General features: G+C 36.2%; 4 long non-coding RNA genes across 4 annotated transcripts; all 4 read left to right on the top strand.

Moving 5' to 3' along the window:
* On the top strand, positions 1-1,361 carry LOC307012913. The gene is made up of 3 exons (XR_013800766.1): positions 1-158; positions 797-936; positions 1,037-1,361. It is a non-coding gene; the product is annotated as an uncharacterized lncRNA (long non-coding RNA).
* A 1,777-nt stretch (positions 1,362-3,138) lies between these two features.
* LOC307013846 lies at positions 3,139-4,459 on the top strand. Its single transcript, XR_013801089.1, has 3 exons — positions 3,139-3,296; positions 3,895-4,034; positions 4,135-4,459. It is a non-coding gene; the product is annotated as an uncharacterized lncRNA (long non-coding RNA).
* A 2,047-nt stretch (positions 4,460-6,506) lies between these two features.
* On the top strand, positions 6,507-8,091 carry LOC307013847. Its single transcript, XR_013801090.1, has 3 exons — positions 6,507-6,660; positions 7,544-7,686; positions 7,797-8,091. It is a non-coding gene; the product is annotated as an uncharacterized lncRNA (long non-coding RNA).
* Positions 8,092-15,754: 7,663 nt separating this feature from the next.
* On the top strand, positions 15,755-17,888 carry LOC307013848. The gene is made up of 3 exons (XR_013801091.1): positions 15,755-15,919; positions 17,323-17,462; positions 17,564-17,888. It is a non-coding gene; the product is annotated as an uncharacterized lncRNA (long non-coding RNA).
* The last annotated feature ends 380 nt before the right edge of the window (positions 17,889-18,268 follow it).

The raw sequence follows: 18,268 nt of genomic DNA, 5'->3' as shown, positions 1-18,268 counted from the left end.
TTTCCGGAGAGAAGAAATAAAGAAAAATGAAAAAACCAGGGCGTGGGTGCTTGAAAAGTGGGTGTGTCAGCCTCTCTATATAAACCAAGGTGTCCGTGTTCCCTTCACAAATCCTACTCTTCCATTCTCTCTACCTACTCAGACTTTCATTGAATTTGGTAAGTGAACATTTTTCTTTAAGTCCATTTAGACATGAATCATTAACCCTTTGCATTTGAATTGTCTAAATAGTTTATATCTAAAATGTAGCATTATGTTTTATTAGTGCTATGTATAGGATTTAAGTGTCAATGCATAGAAAGATTATAGCAATTCTCTGATTTACATATTATAGTGACATTCATCAAATTGTGGGAATTCTGTCAATTTGAAAATGCAAAGTTGTTTGAAAACTCATGCAGAAGGTAGGAGAAACTGAGATGAATTGAAGGAGGAACAACAAGTAAAGGGAGTTTGGAAATCAGACTAGATGTGTTTGGTTGCCTTGAATTGTTTTGGAAAGATGCAGAATTGCCTACCACACCAAATCACAAATGAGCTTTTCTGTTGCCCCACCCAAACATGACTTTATCATGTCTGTTGTTCAAACCAAGCGTACATTTACTAATTACCCCTTAAAGAAAAGATGAGAAGGCAACATATGAGCAAGACTTTATCGCACCGTTTTAAAATAATCAGTAATGTTCACAAGACAAATGATGGTTGGGCAGTAAGAATCTTGATCCTAGCACGCTCCTAGAATCCATTTATAAATAAACACTGAACTACACAGTCAACAGTACTTTTTTCATTTCAGCAAACATGGGCATGATTGAAAAACAACTGAAAGTATTGAAGGGCACCTTCGATAAGTATGCTGGAAAAGACGAAGACAAAGGTTCAATGAGCAAGGCAGAGCTTGCTGATTTGCTCCGCGAGGAGTTTCCTGGAATGGCCGTAAGTAAAAAGATGAAACACTATTGTAATATAGAGCTGTGTATGCCTCTCTTTATGTTTTAAAATCTAATACAAACTTCTGTGGACTTTATCTCTTTAGGGGGACAAAAAACAGTTAGACGCATTCTTCACCGGCCTGGATGGGGACAAGGATGGAAAAGTTTCTTTCCCAGAGTTTGTCCAGTTTGCAGCAACCTTGCTGTTGATGATGGGCGGAATGTAATTTGGGAACATTGACTCAGAATTCTTTGCCTTAAGGTCATCTCTATCAAATCTAGAAAGTGCATGTCATTATAATGTGTTCTGAAGAAACAACGATAAATCATTGATGGGTTCTTATGTTAGCTTAAAGGACCTGAAAGGTGCTATAAATCATTGATTGACAGATGATAACTAACACAAATAAATGTTGTCACATTTTATAATTGTTTGTGTGTGTTATTAAACCAAAGAGATATGGTGAGAACTGTTACAGCCAGCCCTCTCTTTAAAATGCATTTTAAAATATAATTTAGAGCATACTCTGAAAAGCCATAGAACATGTTAAATAATATCTCTTGGCTCCCAATTAAGAGATCTATCCTAAAAGTGCTGTTCAGATAAATACAAAATTACAGAGTGCAGCTCACAAAACAAAAAATAAATAGTAAGAATACCAAATAAACAAGAATACAAATATCCGCCATATAGTACAAAATATATACAATTTAAAAAGCAACAATCTGCAAAGTGCAGAACGCTAAGAGAAGAGGTGGGTTTTAAGACTTAAGATTGAAAAACGGACAGTGTAGAAGTCTAATGTGGAGGGGCAGAGCGTTCCACAGTTTAAGAGCTGCAGCGGCGAAAGCACGGTCTTTGAGCTTTAGCTTGGTTCTGACCTGGGTACATTCAGGAGCAGGTGATCAGCTGACCTGAGAGCGCGTGTACGGCCGTATTTCAGAATATGATATGTTATGATTATATGTATTAATGATTACCACAGCTGGTAAAGGTGGAACTATGTTTAATTACTTTATTTACTGCTGGGTAGCTTGTGTACTTTATCCAGGTGTAACTAAATTCTCATTTAAGTGATCATATAGAATATATATATTATCATTAATCTGAATCTGCAAAGTAACTAAGGTTATCAAATAAATGTAGTGAAGTGTAAAAGTACGATATTTACCTCTGAATTGTAGTGGGGTAGAACTTCTTCAAAAAATTGTTTTAATTCAAAGATTCAAAGGCTTTATTGTCATACAGTATGCACAGTACAGTGTAGATATATGGCAATGGAAAACCTTAGTCCCAAGCTCCTCCAACTATGCAACATGATATAGGACAGCACATTTTTTAATTAAATAAAAATAGTGCAATAAGAAACAGAGTAGAACAATACATATTACAGATTGTGTGCTATGTGCTAGTTTGACTAGTGAAGGATATTATTCTGAAACTTAAATTCGATATTGGCCCTGAAGAAAAAAAAAAACATTTATAAAGTGTTTCACATACAAACAGAAAAATAACCAACGCAATAACAAAAAGGAAAGTTCACTGCAGCCAAGATATTGAAACCTAAATGAATGAGATATTGAAACATAAATGAATGAAATCAATGAATACAAGCAGAAAACGTAAAGTAAACATGTTAATAATAGAAATGTCATTAAAATACATTTTTGAAAGTGTTTCAAAAGAGTACACTGAGGTAATAGCATTTGTGTCCCTATTCAGACTTGGTGTAATTATGAATATTATGTAAGGTTATGTAACACCTCTGTTCAATAAATTGTGAGTCATAGTTAGTATGTAGTCTACAAGTTTGTTGGAAACACAGTGGCCTATTCTAATGCTGCTAGTTGCTGGTTTGTTTAGGATTATAAACCATGCTGGTTATTTTTGGTATTTCATTTCATTTATTTCATTACTCATCGTTAGAGTTTGGAGAATATGTATCCTACCTCTTTGTGTAATTGCGCTTTTCTCCTCTTAATAAGATCATTGTTAGTCTTTTAAAATGACTCATCTAGTTTTCACCTTAGAAGCTCTCTCAAAGGCTGGTACTCTATAAATAACCTTCACCTGCAGGTTCTCAGCTTAACTGCAAGAGCACATTTTATTATAAAACATCATCCTTTTGAGAGTTTTCTTATAGGTTTGTCACAACTCTTTAAACCAGGAAGCTTTATGAATACACCCTCTGACATTGTGTAAGCTTTTCCGGAGAGAAGAAATAAAGAAAAAAGAAAAAACCAGGGCGTGGGTGCTTGAAAAGTGGGTGTGTCAGCCTCTCTATATAAACCAAGGTGTCCGTGTTCCCTTCACAAATCCTACTCTTCTATTCTCTCTACCTACTCAGACTTTCATTGAATTTGGTAAGTGAACATTTTTCTTTAAGTCCATTTAGACATGAATCATTAACCATTGTGCATTTGCATTGTCTAAATAGTTTATATCTAAAATGTACCATTATGTTTTATTAGTGCTATGTATAGGATTTAAATGTCAATGCATAGAAAGATTATAGCAATTCTCTGATTTACATATTATAGTGACATTCATCAAATTGTGGGAATTCTGTCAATTTGAAAATGCAAAGTTGTTTGAAAAGTCATGCAGAAGGTAGGGAGTTTGGCAATCAGACTAGATGTGTTTGGTTGCCTTGAATTGTTTTGGAAAGATGCAGAATTGCCTACTACACCAAATCACTAATGAGCTTTTCTGTTGCCCCACCCAAACATGACTCATCATGTCTGTTGTTCAAACCAAGCGTACATTTACTAATTACCCCTTAAAGAAAAGATGAGCAGGCAACATATGAGCAAGGCTTTATCGCACCGTTTTAAAATAATCAGTAATGTTCACAAGACAAATGATGGTTGGGCAGTAAGAATCTTGATCCTAGCACGCTCCTAGAATCCATTTATAAATAAACACTGAACTAGACAGTCAACAGTACTTTTTTCATTTCAGCAAACATGGGCATGATTGAAGCACAACTGAAAGCATTGAAGACCACCTTCGATAAGTATGCTGGAAAAGACGCAGACAAAGGTTCAATGAGCAAGGCAGAGCTTGCTGATTTGTTCCGCGAGGAGTTTCCTGGAATGGCCGTAAGTAAAAAGATGAAGCACTATTGTAATATAGATCTGTGTATGCCTCTCTTTATGTTTTAAAATCTAATACAAACTTCTGTGGACTTTATCTCTTTAGGGGGACAAAAAACAGTTAGACGCATTCTTCACCGGCCTGGATGGGGACAAGGATGGAAAAGTTTCTTTCCCAGAGTTTGTCCAGTTTGCAGCAACCTTGCTGTTGATGATGGGCGGAATGTAATTTGGGAACATTGACTCAGAATTCTTTGCCTTAAGGTTATCTCTATGCAATCTAGAAAGTGCATGTCATTATAATGTGTTCTGAAGAAACAACGATAAATCATTGATGGGTTCTTATGTTAGCTCAAAGAACCTGAAAGGTGCTATAAATCATTGATTGACAGATGATAACTAACACAAATAAATGTTGTCACATTTTATAATTGTTTGTGTGTGTTATTAACCCAAAGAGATATGGTGAGAACTGTTACAGCCAGCCCTCTCTTTAAAATGCATTTAAAAATATTATTTAGAGCATACTCTGAAAAGCCATAGAACATGTTAAATAATATCTCTTGGCTCCTAATTAAGAGATCTATCCTAAAAGTGCTGTTCAGATAAATACAAAATTACACAGTGCAGCTCACAAAACAAAAAATAAATAGTAAGAATACCAAATAAACAAGAATACAAATATCCGCCATATAGTACAAAATATATACAATTTAAAAAGCAACAATCTGCAAAGTGCAGAACGCTAAGAGAAGAGGTGGGTTTTAAGACTTAAGATTGAAAAACGGACAGTGTAGAAGTCTAATGTGGAGGGGCAGAGCGTTCCACAGTTTAAGAGCTGCAGCGGCGAAAGCACGGTCTTTGAGCTTTAGCTTGGTTCTGACCTGGGTACATTCAGGAGCAGGTGATCAGCTGACCTGAGAGGGCGTGTACGGCCGTATTTCAGAATATGATATGTTATGATTATATGTATTAATGATTACCACAGCTGGTAAAGGTGGAACTATGTTTAATTACTTTATTTATGTAGCTTGTTTACTTTATCCAGGTGTAACTAAATTCTCATTTAAGGGATCATATAGAATATATATATTATCATTAATCTGAATCTGCAAAGTAACTAAGGTTATCAAATAAATGTAGTGAAGTGTAAAAGTACGATATTTACCTCTGAATTGTAGTGGGGTAGAACTTCTTCAAAAAATTGTTTAAATTCAAAGATTCAAAGGCTTTATTGTCATACAGTATGCACAGTACAGTGTAGATATATGGCAATGGAAAACCTTAGTCCCAAGCTCCTCCAACTATGCAACATGATATAGGACAGCACATTTTTTTAATTAAATAAAAATATTGCAATAAGAAACAGAGTAGAACAATACATATTACAGATTGTGTAACAGGACCAATTTGCAAGTAATGCAGATGTCAGAAAAATAATACAATAAGAAAAAGGATGCAGAGAATGTTAAGTTATGTTACCGTTTTTCTTCTTTCATAAAAACAATTAGAACAATCAATGCATATATCAACTAAAATAGACTAGAATATAAAGAGAGATTCCTGAGTTAGTCGTTTTATAAACTCTTTAGCCTTGCTGTGAAAAACCCTGACAGATACCAGGCATGCAGGTACCTATCAATACCTGTCAGCGCCTTTACATGTAGTCATTTACTTTGTACTGGGATGCACCCTGCGAGGCCAAATGTGCTAGTTTGAACAGCGAAGGATATTATTCTGAAACTTAAATTCGATATTGGCCCTGAAGAAAAAAACAATGTTTATAAAGTGTGTCACATACAAACAGAAAAATAACCAACGCAATAACAAAAAGGAAAGTTCACTGCAGCCAATATATTGAAACAAATGAATGAAATCAATGAATACAAGCAGAAAACATAAAGTAAACATGTTAATAATAGAACTGTTATTAAAATACATTTTTGAAAAAGTTTCAAAAGAGTACACTGAGGTAATAGCATTTGTGTCCCTATTCAGACTTGGTGTAATTATGAATATTATGTAAGGTCATTAACACCCGTGTTCAATAAATTGTGAGCCATAGTTAGTATGTAGCCGGTTTGTTGGAAACAGTGGCCTATTCTAATGCTGCTAGTTTCTGGTTTGTTTAGGATTATAAACCATGCTGGTCATTTTTGGTATTTCATTTCATTTATTTCATTACTCATCGTTAGAGTTTGGAGAATATGTATCCTACTTCTTTGTGTAATTGCCCTTTTCTCCTCTTAATAAGATCATTGTTAGTCTTTTAAAATGACTCATCTAGTTTTCACCTTAGAAGCTCTCTCAAAGGCTGGTACTCTATAAATAACCTTTACCTGCAGGTTCTCAGCTTAACTGGAAGAGCAACTTTTATTATAAAACATCATCCTTTTGAGAGTTTTCTTATAGGTTTGTCACAACTCTTTAAACCAGGAAGCTTTATGAATACACCCTCTGACATTGTGTAAGCTTTTCCGGAGAGAACAAATAAAGAAAAAAGAAAAAACCAGGGTGTGGGTGCTTGAAAAGTGGGTGTGTCAGCCTCTCTATATAAACCAAGGTGTCCGTGTTCCCTTCACAAATCCTACTCTTCTATTCTCTCTACCTACTCAGACTTTCATTGAATTTGGTAAGTGAACATTTTTCTTTAAGTCCATTTAGACATTACATTACATTTAGCTGACGCTTTTATCCAAAGCGACTTACAATAAGTGCATTCGACCATGAAGATACAAAGTTGAAGAAAACAGAATCATATAAGTACTCAGGTTTTCATAGAGCCAACACATTTCAAGTGCTACTCAACTAGCTTTAGATAAGCCAGTCCTTTATTAGTATATAAGTGCTTTGTTAGTCATTTTATTGCTCGAAGTGGAGGGAGTTGAGTTTTCAGTCTGCGCCGGAATGAATCATTAACCATTGTGCATTTGAATTGTCTAAATAGTTGATATCTAAAATGTACCATTATGTTTTATTAGTGCTATGTATAGGATTTAAATGTCAATGCATAGAAAGATTATAGCAATTCTCTGATTTACATATTATAGTGACATTCATCAAATTGTGGGAATTCTGTCAATTTGAAAATACAAAGTTGTTTGAAAAGTCATGCAGAAGGTAAGAGAAACTGAGATGAATTGAAGGAGGAACAACAAGTAAAGGGAGTTTAGAAATCAGACTTGATGTGTTTGGTTGCCTTGAATTGTTTTTGGAAAGATGCAGAATTGCCTACCACACCAAATCACAAATGAGCTTTTCTGTTGCCCCACCCAAACATGACTCATCATGTCTGTTGTTCAAAACCAAGGGTACATTTAGTAATTACCCCTTAAAGAAAAGATGAGAAGGCAACATGAGCAAGACTTTATCGCACCGTTTTAAAATAATCAGTAATGTTCACAAGACAAATGATGGTTGGGCAGTAAGAATCTTGATCCTAGCACGCTCCAAGAATCCATTTATAAATAAATAAAAGCTGAACTACACAGTCAACAGTACTTTTTTCGTTTCAGCAAACATGGGAGAAAGCATGCTGGGGGCCATGGCAGTTTTGATGAAGAACTTCAATAAGTATGCTGGAACAGACGGAGACAAAAGTTCAATGAGCAAGAAAGAACTTTCTGAAATGCTCCAAAAGGAGATTCCTGGAATGGTCGTAAGTAAAAAAGATGGAGCACTATTTAATATAGATCTGTGTATGCCCCTTTAAAAAATGTTTATGTTTTAAAATCTAATAAAAAACTTCTGTGGACTTTATCTCTTTAGGGAGACAAAAAACAGTTAGACGCATTCTTCACCGGCCTGGATGGGGACAAGGATGGCACTGTTTCTTTCAATGAGTATATTGTGTTAGTAGGATCCTTAATGATGATGCTCAAGGAAATGTTAGATCAATAAAGTGCATGTCATTATTATGTGTTCTGAGGAAACAACGATAAATCATTGATGGGTTCTTATGTTAGCTTAAAGAACCTGAAAGGTGCTATCTTTGAGCATAAATCTTTGATTTTTAATATGAGATGTTAACTAACAAAAATAAATGTTGTTCCACATTGTATAATTGTTTGTGTGTGTTATTTAACCAAAGAGATATTGTGAGAACTCCAGCCCTCTCTTTAAAATGTGTTTTAAAATATTATTTAGAGCATACTCTGAAATGCCATAGAACATGTTAAATAATATCTCTTGGCTCCTAATTAAGAGATCCATCCTATATTAAAAATATTCACAAGTATGTCCCTGTTTAGAAGCTTTCCCCTTAAAAAGAATGTCTGTCTATCAAATTCTCTCAAGATGTTAACTTGAATTCTTATTCTTACATGCTTCCAGGGTGAACAGAGATTCCAATAATGTGGTTGATCATTCATTAATTGAAGTAAATGGATACCAGGTTTAACATTAGCAAAACTTTATCAAAACATCTAATCCAATCCAACTTTTTTAAACTTTAAAACCTCAAGACCAAAGTGCTGTACAGATAAATACATAATTACACAGTGCAGCTCACAAAACAAAAAATAAATAAAGGTACAGTAAGAACACCAAATAAACAACAATACAAATATCAGCCATATATTAAAAAATATATACAATTTAAAAGCAATAAAAGCAACAATCTGCAAAGTCCAGAACGCTAGGAGAAGAGGTGGGTTTTAAGACTTAAGATTGAAAAACGGACAGTGTAGAAGTCTAATGTGGAGGGGCAGAGCGTTCCACAGTTGAAGAGCCGCAGCAGCGAAAGCACGGTCTTTGAGCTTTAGCTTGGTTCTGGCTTGGGTACATTCAGGAGCAGGTGATCAGCTGACCTGAGAGGGCGTGTACGGGCGTATTTCAGAATATTATGTTATGATTCTAATTATTGATGTAGTATGTGATTACCACAGCTGCTAAAGGTGGAACTATATTTAATGACTGCTGGGTAGCTTGTGTACTTTATCCAGGTGTAGTAATAAGAAACAGAGAACAAAAAAGATTACAGATTTTGTAGCAGGACCAATTTTTAAGTAATGCAGATGTCAGAAAAATAATAATACAATAGGCAAGGTAAGCCACGATTATTTATATAGCACCTTTCAACACAAGGCATTTCAAAGTGCTTTACAAAAATGAAAGACATTTAAAAAATGGCATTCAAAAACAGTGATTAAAAAGCAAAGATAATAAAATAAACATTAAAAGAAAATACATGAATAAAAGTTGCAGTGCAGTTTTAGATATGAATAGTTCAAATAAAAGCAGCGGCAAAAAGAAAAGTCTTCAATAAGCAAAATGATGCAGAGAATGTTAAGTTATGTTACTGCTGTTTTGCTTCTTTCATAAAAATGGATAATTATTAAAAAAGGATATTATTCTGAAACTTAAATTCGATATTGGCCCTGAAGAAAAAACAACGTTTATAAAGTGTTTCACATACAAACAGAAAAATAACCAACGTAATAACAAAAAGGAAAGTTCACTGCAGCCAAGATATTGAAACATAAATGAATGAGATATTGAAACATAAATGAATGAAATCAATGAATACAAGCAGAAAACGTAAAGTAGGCTAAACATGTTAATAATAGAAATGTTATTAAAATACATTTTTGAAAGTGTTTCAAAAGAGTACACCGAGGTAATAGCATTTGTGTCCCTATTGAGACTTGGTGTAATTATGAATATTATGCAAGGTCATTAACACCTCTGTTAAATCAATTGTGAGCCATAGTTAGTATGTAGCCTACAAGGTTGTTGGAAACACAGTGGCCTATTCTAATGCTGCTAGTTGCTGGTTTGTTTAGGATTATAAACCATGCTGGTTATTTAGGTATTTCATCTATTTCATTACTCATTGTTACATAGAGTTTGGAGAATATGTATCCTCTTTGTGTAATTGCCCTTTTCTCCTCTTAATAAGGTCATTGTTAGTCTTTTAAAATGACTTATCTAGTTTTCACCTTAGAAGCTCTCTCAAAGGCTGGTACTCTACATAACCTTTACCTGCAGGTTCTCAGCTTAACTGCAAGGGCAACTTTTATTATAAAACATCATCCTTTTGAGAGTTTTCTTATAGGTTTGTCACAAGGTAAAACTCTTTAAACCAGGAAGCTTTATGAATACACCCTCTGACATTGTGTTGGCGTGGCGTGGGTGCTTGAAAAGTGGATGTGTCAACCTGTTACTTCCCTTTAGTTTAGGAGGGAACGTAACAAAACACAAAAACAACCGGGCGAGAGAAAAATGAGAAGAAACTGACTGCTGAAGCCACAAAGTGATGCTTTAATTAATAAGAAAAGGGGCTCATCAGCCAATTTGCAAAACAAACTTAAAGTAACTAAGAACAACTTCCTTCTAAAAAAAAGTGACTACATTAAACAATACACAAAAAGGTAAACTGGAGCACATCTCCTAACAATTCACTAAAACACAGGCCTCACACAGAGACAGAGACATGCTGCACACATGCAGCCAGTGGAGAAGGAGAGAGGCCACTTCTTCTTCTTCTTCTTCTTCAATGGCGAATCGCTTCCACTTGGAGCATATATCACCACCTACTGTTGAGTTATTAAATGTTCATATTAAATCCTTGTCCTCAGATCAGTGCTTTTGAGGAATTTGAAGATCAGCTTGTTTGCTTCATTTCTTGATTTACTTTCGTATATTGCCTTGAAATCCATGTCCTTGATGTTGAGTTGTTCCAGTGCAGTTTTCAGAATGAATCTTTGTCAGTTATAATCCGGGCAGCTACAAAATACATGATGTATTGTCTCTGGTTGTAGGCAACCATCACAATTGCCATTTGGATGTTTTCCAATCAGATGCAGTGATGAGTTTAGTCCAGAGTGTCCCAATTTTATCCTGCTGTTAATGCTCTGTTCTCTTCTACTACTACTCCCCCACGTGCTTCCTGTTCCTACTTCCCTTTGTATCTGGTATAAATGTCTTCCTTTGGTGTTACTGTCCCATAGTTTTTGCCATTGTTGCTTGATAACCACTTTTGTAAAATATTTGACTTCTGCTTTACTGATGGGTACCATAATATCAATCTGGTTTGCTTTCAAACCACATTTTGCCAGTTCATCCACTACTTCATTCCCTCTAATACCCACATGCGCTGGAACCCACACAAATTGAACAACAATTCCCAGATGAACTAACCTAAACATGCTTTGTAAAATTTCATGTAAAATATCCTGACGACATTCTTAAGAGAAATTGTTTATACTCTCCAGAGCTGCACTGGAGTCAGAGCAAATGACCACTCGCACTGGCTAAATTTCCTCTACCCACTGAAGTGCTAGAGAGATAGCCATCATCTCTACTGTATATACTGCAATGTGATCACTTGTACGCTTTCCCACTTTGACTTTTCACTCAGGAACATAAAATGCACAACTAGTTAGACCATTTTCTGGATTTTTGGATCCATCAGTAAATATTTTTATAAAGTGCCCATATTGTTCATGGAGAACAGTGTTCACATAAGCCTGTACATTGAATTTGTTTTTCATTGAATGTAACCGTTTCAATAGTGATAAATCTACTATAGGTTGAGGTAGCAACCATGGTGGAACAGCTGATAACAACACCGTCGGACTAATATTCCATTCTTTAACTTTGAATTCCTTACATATTTCCGAAACACAAAAACAAAAACTTTCTTTTTTTATTTTGTTACTTTCCCAACTTGTTTGTACAGTTTGTTTAGTAGGGTGAGTATCTTTATGACCCTGTAGATTTGCCCAGTAATTAACAATTAACTGCTTTCTCCTCAAAGAAATAGGTACTTCTCCGACCTCTACCTGAAGTGCCGACACTGGTGTAGATCTTACTGCCCCACAGCATATCCTTAGTGCTTGTGCCTGGACTCTATCTAATTTTTGAAGAGAAGAATATGCAGCTGAACCATACACTATTAGTCCATATTCTATGGCTGATCTTATTAAGGCCGTGTATACGTTCCTCAAAGCAGCTTTATCAGCCCCCCACTTAGTGCCTGCCAAGCACCTCATAACATTTAAACCCTTTTACATTTATCTACTACTTTATCAATGTGGGTACTCCATGTGACTCTCTCGTCCAACCATATTCCTAGAAATGTAAATGTCTTCACTTTCTTTAGATCTTGTCCATAAAGTTTTAACCTAACCTCCTCACCTATCCTTTTCCTCGTAAAAAATAAAATTTCAGTTTTTTCCACCGACAATCTAAACCCCCATGTCAGAGACCAGCTTTCAATTTCCGTAATGGCTTCCTGAATCTTAGCTACAATATATTTTACATTTCTGCCCCTTTTCCAAATAGCTCCATCATCTGCAAAAAGTGACTTACCAACATCAGATCCTACTTGTGTATATATATCATTGATCATGATAGAAAATAAAAGAGGACTGATGACACTCCCCTGCGGGGTTCCATTTTCAACTTCATGCCTTCGAGAATATGACTTGCCAACTCGGACTCTGATGGCACCGCCAAACAAAAAATCCATAATCCAATTATATACATTACCTCCCAGACCCATAATGTCCAGTTTTATTAATAATCCTTCCTTCCACATCGTAAGCTTTTTCCACATCAAAGAATACAGCTACAACACACTCCTTGTTCGCTTGGGCTTTCCTGACTTCAGACTCCAGGCACAGCAGTGGATCTAAAGTACTCCGCACTCTTCTAAACCCACTCTGATAAGGAGTCATTAGTTCATTTTCCTCAATGTAGTATGTTAGCCTTTCTGTTATCATTCTTTCCATAACTTTACACAAGTGTGATGTCAGAGCTATAGGTCTATAACTGCCTGGACTGGTTGGATCTTTCCCAGGTTTCCTAATGGGAATAATGACAGACTCTTTCCATATTATTGGCAGCTTCCCTTTCTCCCAGATCTTATTGTACATCTCCAGCAGCTTTCCTAATGCAAAATCACTTAATTTGGTCAACATTATATAACATACATTATCTTTCCCACGAGCAGTCATTTTACACTTACTTAATGCTCTTCTCAACTCTTGAATAGAGAAAGGTATATTTACAACACTCTGCAACGAATGTCTTTCTTCATATACATTAGGATGCTCATCTAACACTTCCTGCCTCCTGATCTTACCTTCTTCTGTCAAATTTTCCAAAGAATGAACTTTGACAACATTTTTAGCTAGAATTTCTGCCTTCTCCAAAGCACCAGTGGCAACTTCCCCTCCAATCTCGAACACTGGCAGGTTACTCTGCTGTCTTATTCCCCTCATCTTCTTAATCATTCCCCATACTTTATCTAATGGTGTAGTTCTCCCAATACTTGAACAGAATCCTCTCCAACACTCCCTTTTTGCTCTTTTAACAATGTTCCTCACCTGAGCATGTGCCTTTTTATATTCTAATAAATTATGTAATGAATGTGTCTTTCTTAGCTTTCCAAACAGCCTGATTTTGTTTCGGATTGCATCATTACAGTCTTTGTTCCACCACGGTACCATCTTAACACATTTACCAAGTTTCCCAGTTTTATTCCCAATAGTTTGATTAGCACTTTTAATTATATTTGAAGTAAATTGCTCATTTATTTCATCAATACTTTCTGCCATATCAATCTGATCCAATTCATTATCGCACAATTTAGCAAACATCTCCCAATTTGCTTTAGAAAAAGTCCATCTCATGATACCGTCTAGCTCAACATGATTTATATCAAACTTGATTATAATCGGAAGATGATCACTCCCAATACTGTTATTTGCCAATACTTCCCAACTGCTACCAGAAGCTAATTCACTTGTTACAAGAGTTAGGTCGATCGCAGACTCTGTTCCATCTCTAAAATTGATCCTTGTACCTTGCCCATTATTTAAACAAACTAATTCCTTTGCCTCCATTAAATCCTCCACCACCTGTCCGTTGTAATCTGTTGATCTCCCTCCCCACATTGTATTATGTGCATTAAAATCACCACACCATATTATTTCATTTCCTTGGCAAAGACCGTCTAATTCCTCTATTTTGAGTTTATTACATGGATTATAAAAATTCAGGACACTAATTTTCCTTTTATTAATCCAAACTTCTACACCCACTTATTTCTAAATCATGACTGTTCTTAAAAGTTAGTTTACTATAAGACATGACTTCTCTGATAAAGATTGCACATCCCCCTCCCTGGCCATTATTTCTATCTTGTCTTATAGCAGTATATCCCCCAATTATGAAGTCCAAATGAGTCTTCAGCCATGTTTCTTGAATACAAATAACGTCTGGTTTTTCTTTTAACTCATATATATAGGTCTTGAATTCTTGTCCATTTGCAATAAGGCTTCTAGCATTCCATTGCAGAATGAGAAAAACCATTAATCTACTCACTAATCTGTGAATCATCATTATTGGTGGCTATCATTTCATGTATCATTTCAACGGTTATATCCTTTATCCCCAAAAATTCACCTGCTGCTTCCACTATTGTTTTCAGTCTTGACCTCTTTTTTGTTTGTTGTAAAGCAACATTCACCACTTTTCCAATAAAGGCCACAAATGTGTACTTATTAACAATCAATGCATCCTCTCCTATCACACACTTATGTGAACACTTTGTGGAGCTTTCCTTTGCCTGTGGGAGTTTGGGAAAATCTTTTGAAGAGAACATACTTGATGCTACTTGGGATTTCCTAGCTATGTTTAGTGAAACCTTTTCTGTTGCTTCAGCATATGAGACTTTATTTTGCACTTTGTATCTCTGCACCTCCTTGGCCTTTTTCTGCACTTCACAGCCCTGATACGCAGCACTATGTTCCCCACCACAGTTACAACATTTCACCTTAGCACCTGCAGTACAACTACCATATTCATGTTCCCCCGCACATGTTGGACACCTGGGCTTAGTTGCTTTGCACTTGTCTGCCACATGCCTAAACCTTTGGCACTTAAAGCACCGCAGAGGTTTAGGGATGAATTCTCTTACTGGAAAGCTCATGCAACCGATCATTATCTTCTGTTGCATTGTTTCTTCAAACTGAAGAAGAACAGACAAACTATCCACTATCTTACCTTGATACCTAGTAGGAAGACGCTTTACTACAGTCACTTTCCCCCCTTTAAATTTCCTTCTTGAGTTCTTCTATGCCTATTTCTATGGGAACTCCACTGATAACTCCAAGTATTTTCCGATTTGCTCCAGGAACATGGCATTTAATTCGAACTTCATTCAGGGTCTTCATTTTCAGTAACTTTTCCTGTTGTCTTGCATTAATCAACTCAACCAACATCCGTCCTTTGCTCAGAAATCGTGCTTGTTTTATCGATCCAATTTCTTTGTGAATTGCTTTAGTCAGGGCCACTGGATGTAGCTTAGCTGCGGATTGCTCACCAAACTCCACAATCACTTTCCACTCTTCATTCTCAATCCTTTTCTTTACTTTCTTCAATTCATTCTGTGAATCAGATTCACTAAGACTGTCACTTGACATGTCTATCTTCTTTCTTGAAGTCTTTTTCCTTACTTCATTCCATCCTCCTTCAGATGCACTTTCCATATCCTCCTCTCCAGGACTCAGAGAAGCCATTCCACCAGCTGCTCTCAATCTCGCACTCACTTCAACGTTCACTCCTATCTCCGTCTACTCAGTCTCAGCACGTGTGTCCGCTCGTGAGAGGGTCGCAGGATCTCCAATATCAATATCAATATCCTATCTTGAGGCCACTTCAGCCTTCCTCAGGTCCTTTGAGGAGGCCCTGATTGGGGATTGGGAGCACCTGGGGGAGAGGCTGCACATGGAGACAATCAGGGAGAGAGAGAGAGACACACACACAAGCACCTACTGCGGCACATGTAACACAACCTCTCTATATAAACCAAGGTGTCCATGTTCTCTTCACAAATCCTACTCTTCCATTCTCTCTACTTACTCAGGCTTTCATTGAATTTGGTAAGTGAACATTTTTCTTTAAGTCAATTTAGATATGAATCATTAACCATTGTGCATTTGAATTGTCTAAATAGTTGATATCTAAAATGTAGTGATGGCGAGATGAGGCCTTATGAAGCTTTCCAGCCAATTGGTTCGCAAAAGGGTTCATCTCATGAGGCTTCATCATGGGCTTCATTTGAACACAAACCCCCTGTTGGTCAAAGTGTGTAAAACAGGCAGATTGGACATCTCAACAGTGTGCTCTACCTCATACCGAGTTCCCAATGAGTAAAGCCTTAGAATAACTCTAAACAACGAACATAAAATCATATGTTCATGTTAACAATATTGTTTTATTCCAGTTGATTGTGATTGAAAAGCCTAAGGAGGCTGGTAAACATTGCAAAGAGGGATTTGTATTCCTTAGTAATATTCATAAACTTAACCATGTTGTAGCCTGAGAAAGGCTAAACCATATAAAAGAATACATTTATTAACTACATTATCTCATTTAGCTGTAGCTTTTATAAACAACAAAAAATACGATTGACGAGTCATTGAACCAGGGACCCTACGGTCGTGAGTCAACTGCTTTCCAGCTGAACCACAGCACACACGCTGAATCTCCCTGAAAACACTGTTGGATGTTTATTCCTGTATTTATTAATTTATTTATTCAAGTTTTTATTCCTTTATTTATTTATGCTTGCCTATTTATACTTATGACATGTTCCGACCTCTATATAAGTGAGGTTCTAACCTCTTTTAATTCCATCGTGTCACCAGCGGGCCCGTGTACAGGAGGGGTAATATGGTTCTTATTATGTCACCATGGGTATTATGAGCGTTGTGGTTCAAAGGTTCAACCATAGGGTTCAACAATGGGTTCAACCGATCTGAATCGCTTCCTGCAGCAGTCACGTGGTATCGAAAGGCAGCGAGGCTTCGTTTGTCATCGATGACGTCACTGGCCCAAAACGATACAAGCCTCGATACATGCTTCACAAAAAGCTTCGGGGATTACTCGACACACGCTCCGAAGCCTCGGCGCAATACGTAAAATCACTACTAAAATGTAGCATTAGGTTTTATTAGTGCTATGTATAGGATTTAAATGTCAATGCATCGAAAGATTATAGCAATTCTCTAATTTACATATTAGATTTTCTGTTGCCCCACCCAAACATGACTCATCATGTCTGTTGTTCAAAACCAAGGGTACATTTAGTAATTACCCCTTAAAGAAAAGATGAGAAGGCAACATATGAACAAGACTTTTTCGCACCGTTTTAAAATAATCAGTAATGTTCACAAGACAAATGTTGGGCAGTAAGAATCTTTAGCACGCTCCAAGAATCCATTTATAAATAAATAAACACTGAACTACACAGTCAACAGTAGCCTACTTTTTTTCATTTCAGCAAACATGGCCATGCTTGAAGAACAACTGAAAGTATTGAAGTGCACCTTCGATAAGTATGCTGGAAAAGACGGAGACAAAGGTTCAATGAGCAAGGCAGAGCTTGCTGATTTGCTCCGCGAGGAGTTTCCTGGAATGGCCGTAAGTAAAAAGATGAAGCACTATTGTAATATAGATCTGTGTATGCCTCTGTTTATGTTTTTAAAATCGAATACAAACTTCTGTGGACTTTATCTCTTTAGGGGGACAAAAAACAGTTGGACCAATTCTTCACCGGCCTGGATGGGGACAAGGATGGAAAAGTTTCTTTCCCAGAGTTTGTCCAGTTTGCAGCAACCTTGCTGTTGATGCTGAGCCAAATGTAGTTTGGGAACATTGCCTCAGAATTCTTTGCCTTAAGGTCATCTCTATAAAATCTAGAAAGTACATGTCATTATAATGTGTTCTGAAGAAACACCGATAAATCATTGATGGGTTCTTATGTTAGCTTAAAGAACCTGAAAGGTGCTGTAAATCATTGATTGACAGATGTTAACTAACAAAAATAAATGTTGTTACATTTTATAATTGTTTGTATGTGTTATTAAACCAAAGAGATATGGTGAGAACTGTTACAGCCAGCCCTCTCTTTAAAATGCATTTTAAAATATTATTTAGAGCATACTCTGAAATGCCAAAGAACATGTTAAAATAATATCTCTTAGCTCCTAATTAAGAGATCTATCCTAAAAGTGCTGTTCAGATAAATACAAAATTACACAGTGGAGCTCACAAAACAAAAAATAAAGGTACAGTAAGAACACCAAATAAACAAGAATACAAATATCCGCCATATAGTACAAAATATATACAATTTTTAAAAAGCAACAATCTGCAGAATGCTAAGAGAAGAGTTGGGTTTTAAGACTTAAGATTGAACAACGGACAGTGTAGAAGTCTAATGTGGA

Source organism: Notothenia rossii (assembly GCF_949606895.1).
Source record: "Notothenia rossii genome assembly, chromosome: 7".
Classification (NCBI taxonomy): Eukaryota; Metazoa; Chordata; class Actinopteri; order Perciformes; family Nototheniidae; genus Notothenia; species Notothenia rossii.
Note: the sequence above shows the minus strand (reverse complement) of the source record. Positions and strands in the feature narration are given on the sequence as shown.